The sequence below is a fragment of the Entelurus aequoreus genome, linkage group LG27, assembly GCF_033978785.1.
Source record: "Entelurus aequoreus isolate RoL-2023_Sb linkage group LG27, RoL_Eaeq_v1.1, whole genome shotgun sequence".
NCBI lineage: Eukaryota > Metazoa > Chordata > Actinopteri > Syngnathiformes > Syngnathidae > Entelurus > Entelurus aequoreus.
This window is the reverse complement of record NC_084757.1, coordinates 35,372,748-35,382,747: the sequence shown is the minus strand read 5'-3', so window position 1 is coordinate 35,382,747 and position 10,000 is coordinate 35,372,748. Positions and strand designations below refer to the sequence as shown.

Here is a 10,000-nt window from a genome sequence, read left to right as displayed (position 1 = left end):
TACATTAAATAGTACTACCAAGTATTGCGATGTTACATTAAATAGTACTACCAAGTATTGCGATGTTACACTAAAGAGTATTACCAAGTATTGCGATGTTACATTAAATAGTACTACAAAGTATTGCGATATTACATTAAAGAGTACTGCCAAGTATTGCGATGTTAGATTAAATAGTACTACAAAGTATTGCGATGTTACATTAAAGAGTATTACCAAGTATTGCGATGTTACATTAAATAGTACTACAAAGTATTGTGATGTTACATTAAATAGTACTACAAAGTATTGCGATGTTACATTAAAGAGTATTACCAAGTATTGCAATGTTATATTAAATAGTACTACAAAGTATTGCGATGTTACATTAAATAGTACTACAAAGTATTGCGATGTTACATTAAATAGTACTACCAAGTATTGCGATGTTATATTAAATAGTACTACAAAGTATTGCGATATTACACTAAAGAGTACTACAAAGTATTGCGATGTTATATTAAATAGTACTACAAAGTATTGCGATATTACATTAAAGAGTACTGCCAAGTATTGCGATGTTACATTAAAGAGTACTGCCAAGTATTGCGATGTTACATTAAAGAGTACTACAAAGTATTGCGATATTACATTAAAGAGTATTACCAAGTATTGCGATGTTATATTAAATAGTACTACAAAGTATTGCGATGTTACATTAAATAGTACTACCAAGTATTGCGATGTTATATTAAATAGTACTACCAAGTATTGCGATGTTATATTAAATAGCACTACAAAGTATTGCGATATTACATTAAAGAGTATTACCAAGTATTGTGATGTTATATTAAATAGTACTACAAAGTATTGCGATATTACACTAAAGAGTATTACCAAGAATTGCGATGTTACATTAAATAGTACTACAAAGTATTGCGATGTTATATTAAAGAGTACTACAACGTATTGCGATGTTACATTAAAGAGTATTACCAAGTATTGCGATGTTACATTGGAGTACTACCAAGTATTGCGATGTTACATTAAAGAGTATTACCAAGTATTGTGATGTTGCATTAAAGAGTATTACCAAGTATTGCAATGTTACATTAAATAGTACTACAAAGTATTGTGATGTTACATTAAAGAGTATTACCAAGCATTGCGATGTTACATTAAATAGTACTACAAAGTATTGCGATGTTACATTAAATAGTACTACAACGTATTGCGATGTTACATTAAAGAGTATTACCAAGTATTGCGATGTTACATTAAAGAGTATTACCAAGTATTGCGATGTTGCATTAAATAGTACTACAAAGTATTGCGATGTTGCATTAAATAGTACTACAAAGTATTGCGATGTTACATTAAAGAGTATTACCAAGTGTTGCGATGTTACATTAAATAGTACTTCAAAGTATTGCGATGTTACATTAAAGAGTATTACCAAGTATTGTGATGTTACATTAAATAGTACTACCAAGTATCGTGATGTTACATTAAAGAGTATTACCAAGTATTGTGATGTTACATTAAAGATTACTACAAAGTATTGCGATGTTACATTAAATAGTACTACAAAGTATTGCGATGTTACATTAAAGAGTACTACAAAGTATTGTGATGTTACATTAAAGAGTACTACCAAGTATTGCGATGTTACATTAAATAGTACTACCAAGTATTGTGATGTTACATTAAATAGTACTACCAAGTATTGCGATGTTACACTAAATAGTACTACCAAGTATTGTGATGTAACATTAAAGAGTACTACCAAGTATTGCGACGTTACATTAAAGAGTATTACCAAGTATTGTGATGTTACATTAAATAGTACTACCAAGTATCGTGATGTTACATTAAAGAGTATTACCAAGTATTGTGATGTTACATTAAATAGTACTACAAAGTATTGTGATGTTACTACAAAGTATTGCAATGTTGCATTAAAGAGTACTACAAAGTATTGTGATGTTACATTAAAGAGTACTACAAAGTATTGTGATGTTACATTAAAGAGTACTACAAAGTATTGCGATGTTACATTAAAGAGTACTACCAAGTATTGCGATGTTACATTAAATAGTACTACCAAGTATTGTGATGTTACATTCAATAGTACTACCAAGTATTGCGATGTTACATTAAATAGTACTACGAAGTATTGCGATGTTACATTAAATAGTACTACCAAGTATTGCGATGTTACACTAAAGAGTATTACCAAGTATTGCGATGTTACACTAAAGAGTATTACCAAGTATTGCGATGTTACATTAAATAGTACTACAAAGTATTGCGATGTTACATTAAATAGTACTACCAAGTATTGTGATGTAACATTAAAGAGTACTACCAAGTATTGCGACGTTACATTAAAGAGTATTACCAAGTATTGTGATGTTACATTAAATAGTACTACCAAGTATCGTGATGTTACATTAAAGAGTATTACCAAGTATTGTGATGTTACATTAAATAGTACTACAAAGTATTGTGATGTTACTACAAAGTATTGCAATGTTGCATTAAAGAGTACTACAAAGTATTGTGATGTTACATTAAAGAGTACTACAAAGTATTGTGATGTTACATTAAAGAGTACTACAAAGTATTGCGATGTTACATTAAAGAGTACTACCAAGTATTGCGATGTTACATTAAATAGTACTACCAAGTATTGTGATGTTACATTCAATAGTACTACCAAGTATTGCGATGTTACATTAAATAGTACTACGAAGTATTGCGATGTTACATTAAATAGTACTACCAAGTATTGCGATGTTACACTAAAGAGTATTACCAAGTATTGCGATGTTACACTAAAGAGTATTACCAAGTATTGCGATGTTACATTAAATAGTACTACAAAGTATTGCGATGTTACATTAAATAGTACTACCAAGTATTGCGATGTTACATTAAATAGTACTACAAAGTATTGCGATGTTACATTAAATAGTACTACAAAGTATTGCGATGTTACATTAAATAGTACTACCAAGTATTGCGATGTTACATTAAATAGTACTACAAAGTATTGCGATGTTACATTAAATAGTACTACCAAGTATTGTGATGTTACATTAAATAGTACTACAAAGTATTGCGATGTTACATTAAAGAGTATTACCAGGTATTGCAATGTTATATTAAATAGTACTACAAAGTATTGCGATGTTACATTAAATAGTACTACAAAGTATTGCGATGTTACATTAAAGAGTATTACCAAGTATTGCGATGTTACATTAAATAGTACTACAAAGTATTGCGATGTTACATTAAATAGTACTACCAAGTATTGCGATGTTACATTAAATAGTACTACCAAGTATTGCGATGTTACACTAAAGAGTATTACCAAGTATTGCGATGTTACATTAAATAGTACTACAAAGTATTGCGATATTACATTAAAGAGTACTGCCAAGTATTGCGATGTTAGATTAAATAGTACTACAAAGTATTGCGATGTTACATTAAAGAGTATTACCAAGTATTGCGATGTTACATTAAATAGTACTACAAAGTATTGTGATGTTACATTAAATAGTACTACAAAGTATTGCGATGTTACATTAAAGAGTATTACCAAGTATTGCAATGTTATATTAAATAGTACTACAAAGTATTGCGATGTTACATTAAATAGTACTACAAAGTATTGCGATGTTACATTAAATAGTACTACCAAGTATTGCGATGTTATATTAAATAGTACTACAAAGTATTGCGATATTACACTAAAGAGTACTACAAAGTATTGCGATGTTATATTAAATAGTACTACAAAGTATTGCGATATTACATTAAAGAGTACTGCCAAGTATTGCGATGTTACATTAAAGAGTACTGCCAAGTATTGCGATGTTACATTAAAGAGTACTACAAAGTATTGCGATATTACATTAAAGAGTATTACCAAGTATTGCGATGTTATATTAAATAGTACTACAAAGTATTGCGATGTTACATTAAATAGTACTACCAAGTATTGCGATGTTATATTAAATAGTACTACCAAGTATTGCGATGTTATATTAAATAGCACTACAAAGTATTGCGATATTACATTAAAGAGTATTACCAAGTATTGTGATGTTATATTAAATAGTACTACAAAGTATTGCGATATTACACTAAAGAGTATTACCAAGAATTGCGATGTTACATTAAATAGTACTACAAAGTATTGCGATGTTATATTAAAGAGTACTACAACGTATTGCGATGTTACATTAAAGAGTATTACCAAGTATTGCGATGTTACATTGGAGTACTACCAAGTATTGCGATGTTACATTAAAGAGTATTACCAAGTATTGTGATGTTGCATTAAAGAGTATTACCAAGTATTGCAATGTTACATTAAATAGTACTACAAAGTATTGTGATGTTACATTAAAGAGTATTACCAAGCATTGCGATGTTACATTAAATAGTACTACAAAGTATTGCGATGTTACATTAAATAGTACTACAACGTATTGCGATGTTACATTAAAGAGTATTACCAAGTATTGCGATGTTACATTAAAGAGTATTACCAAGTATTGCGATGTTGCATTAAATAGTACTACAAAGTATTGCGATGTTGCATTAAATAGTACTACAAAGTATTGCGATGTTACATTAAAGAGTATTACCAAGTGTTGCGATGTTACATTAAATAGTACTTCAAAGTATTGCGATGTTACATTAAAGAGTATTACCAAGTATTGTGATGTTACATTAAATAGTACTACCAAGTATCGTGATGTTACATTAAAGAGTATTACCAAGTATTGTGATGTTACATTAAAGATTACTACAAAGTATTGCGATGTTACATTAAATAGTACTACAAAGTATTGCGATGTTACATTAAAGAGTACTACAAAGTATTGTGATGTTACATTAAAGAGTACTACCAAGTATTGCGATGTTACATTAAATAGTACTACCAAGTATTGTGATGTTACATTAAATAGTACTACCAAGTATTGCGATGTTACATTAAATAGTACTACCAAGTATTGTGATGTAACATTAAAGAGTACTACCAAGTATTGCGACGTTACATTAAAGAGTATTACCAAGTATTGTGATGTTACATTAAATAGTACTACCAAGTATCGTGATGTTACATTAAAGAGTATTACCAAGTATTGTGATGTTACATTAAATAGTACTACAAAGTATTGTGATGTTACTACAAAGTATTGCAATGTTGCATTAAAGAGTACTACAAAGTATTGTGATGTTACATTAAAGAGTACTACAAAGTATTGTGATGTTACATTAAAGAGTACTACAAAGTATTGCGATGTTACATTAAAGAGTACTACCAAGTATTGCGATGTTACATTAAATAGTACTACCAAGTATTGTGATGTTACATTCAATAGTACTACCAAGTATTGCGATGTTACATTAAATAGTACTACGAAGTATTGCGATGTTACATTAAATAGTACTACCAAGTATTGCGATGTTACACTAAAGAGTATTACCAAGTATTGCGATGTTACACTAAAGAGTATTACCAAGTATTGCGATGTTACATTAAATAGTACTACAAAGTATTGCGATGTTACATTAAATAGTACTACCAAGTATTGCGATGTTACATTAAATAGTACTACAAAGTATTGCGATGTTACATTAAATAGTACTACAAAGTATTGCGATGTTACATTAAATAGTACTACCAAGTATTGCGATGTTACATTAAATAGTACTACAAAGTATTGCGATGTTACATTAAATAGTACTACCAAGTATTGTGATGTTACATTAAATAGTACTACAAAGTATTGCGATGTTACATTAAAGAGTATTACCAGGTATTGCAATGTTATATTAAATAGTACTACAAAGTATTGCGATGTTACATTAAATAGTACTACAAAGTATTGCGATGTTACATTAAAGAGTATTACCAAGTATTGCGATGTTACATTAAATAGTACTACAAAGTATTGCGATGTTACATTAAATAGTACTACCAAGTATTGCGATGTTACATTAAATAGTACTACCAAGTATTGCGATGTTACACTAAAGAGTATTACCAAGTATTGCGATGTTACATTAAATAGTACTACAAAGTATTGCGATATTACATTAAAGAGTACTGCCAAGTATTGCGATGTTAGATTAAATAGTACTACAAAGTATTGCGATGTTACATTAAAGAGTATTACCAAGTATTGCGATGTTACATTAAATAGTACTACAAAGTATTGTGATGTTACATTAAATAGTACTACAAAGTATTGCGATGTTACATTAAAGAGTATTACCAAGTATTGCAATGTTATATTAAATAGTACTACAAAGTATTGCGATGTTACATTAAATAGTACTACAAAGTATTGCGATGTTACATTAAATAGTACTACCAAGTATTGCGATGTTATATTAAATAGTACTACAAAGTATTGCGATATTACACTAAAGAGTACTACAAAGTATTGCGATGTTATATTAAATAGTACTACAAAGTATTGCGATATTACATTAAAGAGTACTGCCAAGTATTGCGATGTTACATTAAAGAGTACTACAAAGTATTGCGATATTACATTAAAGAGTATTACCAAGTATTGCGATGTTATATTAAATAGTACTACAAAGTATTGCGATGTTATATTAAATAGTACTACCAAGTATTGCGATGTTATATTAAATAGCACTACAAAGTATTGCGATATTACATTAAAGAGTATTACCAAGTATTGTGATGTTATATTAAATAGTACTACAAAGTATTGCGATATTACACTAAAGAGTATTACCAAGAATTGCGATGTTACATTAAATAGTACTACAAAGTATTGCGATGTTATATTAAAGAGTACTACAACGTATTGCGATGTTACATTAAAGAGTATTACCAAGTATTGCGATGTTACATTGGAGTACTACCAAGTATTGCGATGTTACATTAAGAGTATTACCAAGTATTGTGATGTTGCATTAAAGAGTATTGCCAAGTATTGCAATGTTACATTAAATAGTACTACAAAGTATTGTGATGTTACATTAAAGAGTATTACCAAGCATTGCGATGTTACATTAAATAGTACTACAAAGTATTGCGATGTTACATTAAATAGTACTACAACGTATTGCGATGTTACATTAAAGAGTATTACCAAGTATTGCGATGTTACATTAAAGAGTATTACCAAGTATTGCGATGTTGCATTAAATAGTACTACAAAGTATTGCGATGTTGCATTAAATAGTACTACAAAGTATTGCGATGTTACATTAAAGAGTATTACCAAGTATTGCGATGTTACATTAAAGAGTACTGAGAAGTATTGCGATGTTATATTAAATAGTACTACAAAATGACATTAAAGAGTATTACCAGGTATTGCGATATTACATTAAATAGTACTACAAAGTATTGCGATGTTACATTAAAGAGTATTACCAAGTATTGCGATGTTACATTAAAGAGTATTACCAAGTATTGCGATAGTACATTAAAGACTACTACAAAGTATTGAGATATTACATGAAATAGTATTACAGTACCTCAGGCTACAAAACAAGAGTATTAAAGAGTACAACAGGTGTTATGAGTATTAGAGTACAATGGGAGTGATGAGTATTAAAGAGTACCTGCACACTAGTGAGTGAGGAAGTATAATGATGAGTATTAAAGAGTACCTACACACTAGTGAGTGAGGAAGTATAATGATGAGTATTAGAGTACCTGCACACTAGTGAGTGAGGAAAGTACCTGCACACTAGTGAGTGAGGAGTGAGGAAAGTACCTGCACACTAGTGAGTGAGGAAGTATAATGATGAGTATTAAAGAGTACCTGCACACTAGTGAGTGAGGAAAGTACCTGCACACTAGTGAATGAGGAGTGAGGAAAGTACCTGCACACTAGTGAGTGAGGAAGTATAATGATGAGTATTAAAGAGTACCTGCACACTAGTGAGTGAGGAAAGTACCTGCACACTAGTGAGTGAGGAGTGAGGAAAGTACCTGCACACTAGTGAGTGAGGAGTGAGGAAAGTACCTGCACACTAGTGAGTGAGGAGTGAGGAAAGTACCTGCACACTAGTGAGTGAGGAGTGAGGAAAGTACCTGCACACTAGTGAGTGAGGAGTGAGGAAAGTACCTGCACACTAGTGAGTGAGGAGTGAGGAAAGTACCTGCACACTAGTGAGTGAGGAGTGAGGAAAGTACCTGCACACTAGTGAGTGAGGAGTGAGGAAAGTACCTGCACACTAGTGAGTGAGGAGTGAGGAAAGTACCTGCACACTAGTGAGTGAGGAGTGAGGAAAGTACCTGCACACTAGTGAGTGAGGAGTGAGGAAAGTACCTGCACACTAGTGAGTGAGGAGTGAGGAGAGTACCTGCACACTAGTGAGTGAGGAGTGAGGAAAGTACCTGCACACTAGTGAGTGAGGAGTGAGGAGAGTACCTGCACACTAGTGAGTGAGGAGTGAGGAAAGTACCTGCACACTAGTGAGTGAGGAGTGAGGAGAGTACCTGCACACTAGTGAGTGAGGAGTGAGGAAAGTACCTGCACACTAGTGAGTGAGGAGTGAGGAAAGTACCTGCACACTAGTGAGTGAGGAGTGAGGAAAGTACCTGCACACTAGTGAGTGAGGAGTGAGGAGAGTACCTGCACACTAGTGAGTGAGGAGTGAGGAAAGTACCTGCACACTAGTGAGTGAGGAGTGAGGAGAGTACCTGCACACTAGTGAGTGAGGAGTGAGGAGAGTACCTGCACACTAGTGAGTGAGGCGTGAGGAAAGTACCTGCACACTAGTGAGTGAGGAGTGAGGAGAGTACCTGCACACTAGTGAGTGAGGAAAGTACCTGCACACTAGTGAGTGAGGAGTGAGGAAAGTACCTGCACACTAGTGAGTGAGGAGTGAGGAGAGTACCTGCACACTAGTGAGTGAGGAGTGAGGAGAGTACCTGCACACTAGTGAGTGAGGAAAGTACCTGCACACTAGTGAGTGAGGAGTGAGGAAAGTACCTGCACACTAGTGAGTGAGGAGTGAGGAAAGTACCTGCACACTAGTGAGTGAGGAGTGAGGAAAGTACCTGCACACTAGTGAGTGAGGAGTGAGGAAAGTACCTGCACACTAGTGAGTGAGGAAAGTACCTGCACACTAGTGAGTGAGGAGTGAGGAAAGTACCTGCACACTAGTGAGTGAGGAGTGAGGAAAGTACCTGCACACTAGTGAGTGAGGAGTGAGGAGAGTACCTGCACACTAGTGAGTGAGGAGTGAGGAAAGTACCTGCACACTAGTGAGTGAGGAGTGAGGAAAGTACCTGCACACTAGTGAGTGAGGAGTGAGGAAAGTACCTGCACACTAGTGAGTGAGGAGAGTACCTGCACACTAGTGAGTGAGGAAAGTACCTGCACACTAGTGAGTGAGGAAAGTACCTGCACACTAGTGAGTGAGGAGTGAGGAAAGTACCTGCACACTAGTGAGTGAGGAGTGAGGAGAGTACCTGCACACTAGTGAGTGAGGAGAGTACCTGCACACTAGTGAGTGAGGAGTGAGGAAAGTACCTGCACACTAGTGAGTGAGGAGTGAGGAAAGTACCTGCACACTAGTGAGTGAGGAGAGTACCTGCACACTAGTGAGTGAGGAGAGTACCTGCACACTAGTGAGTGAGGAGTGAGGAAAGTACCTGCACACTAGTGAGTGAGGAGTGAGGAAAGTACCTGCACACTAGTGAGTGAGGAGTGAGGAGAGTACCTGCACACTAGTGAGTGAGGAGTGAGGAAAGTACCTGCACACTAGTGAGTGAGGAGAGTACCTGCACACTAGTGAGTGAGGAGAGTACCTGCACACTAGTGAGTGAGGAGTGAGGAAAGTACCTGCACACTAGTGAGTGAGGAGTGAGGAAAGTACCTGCACACTAGTGAGTGAGGAGAGTACCTGCACACTAGTGAGTGAGGAGAGTACCTGCACACTAGTGAGTGAGGAGTGAGGAAAGTACCTGCACACTAGTGAGTGAGGAGTGAGGAAA

At 34.0% G+C, this 10,000-nt stretch overlaps 1 protein-coding gene across 1 annotated transcript in view; it reads right to left on the bottom strand.

Moving 5' to 3' along the window:
• Positions 1-10,000, bottom strand: part of LOC133644170 (coiled-coil and C2 domain-containing protein 2A-like) — a 13,941-nt gene that overhangs the window by 2,938 nt on the left and 1,003 nt on the right. The gene's annotated exons all lie outside the window — the stretch shown is intronic.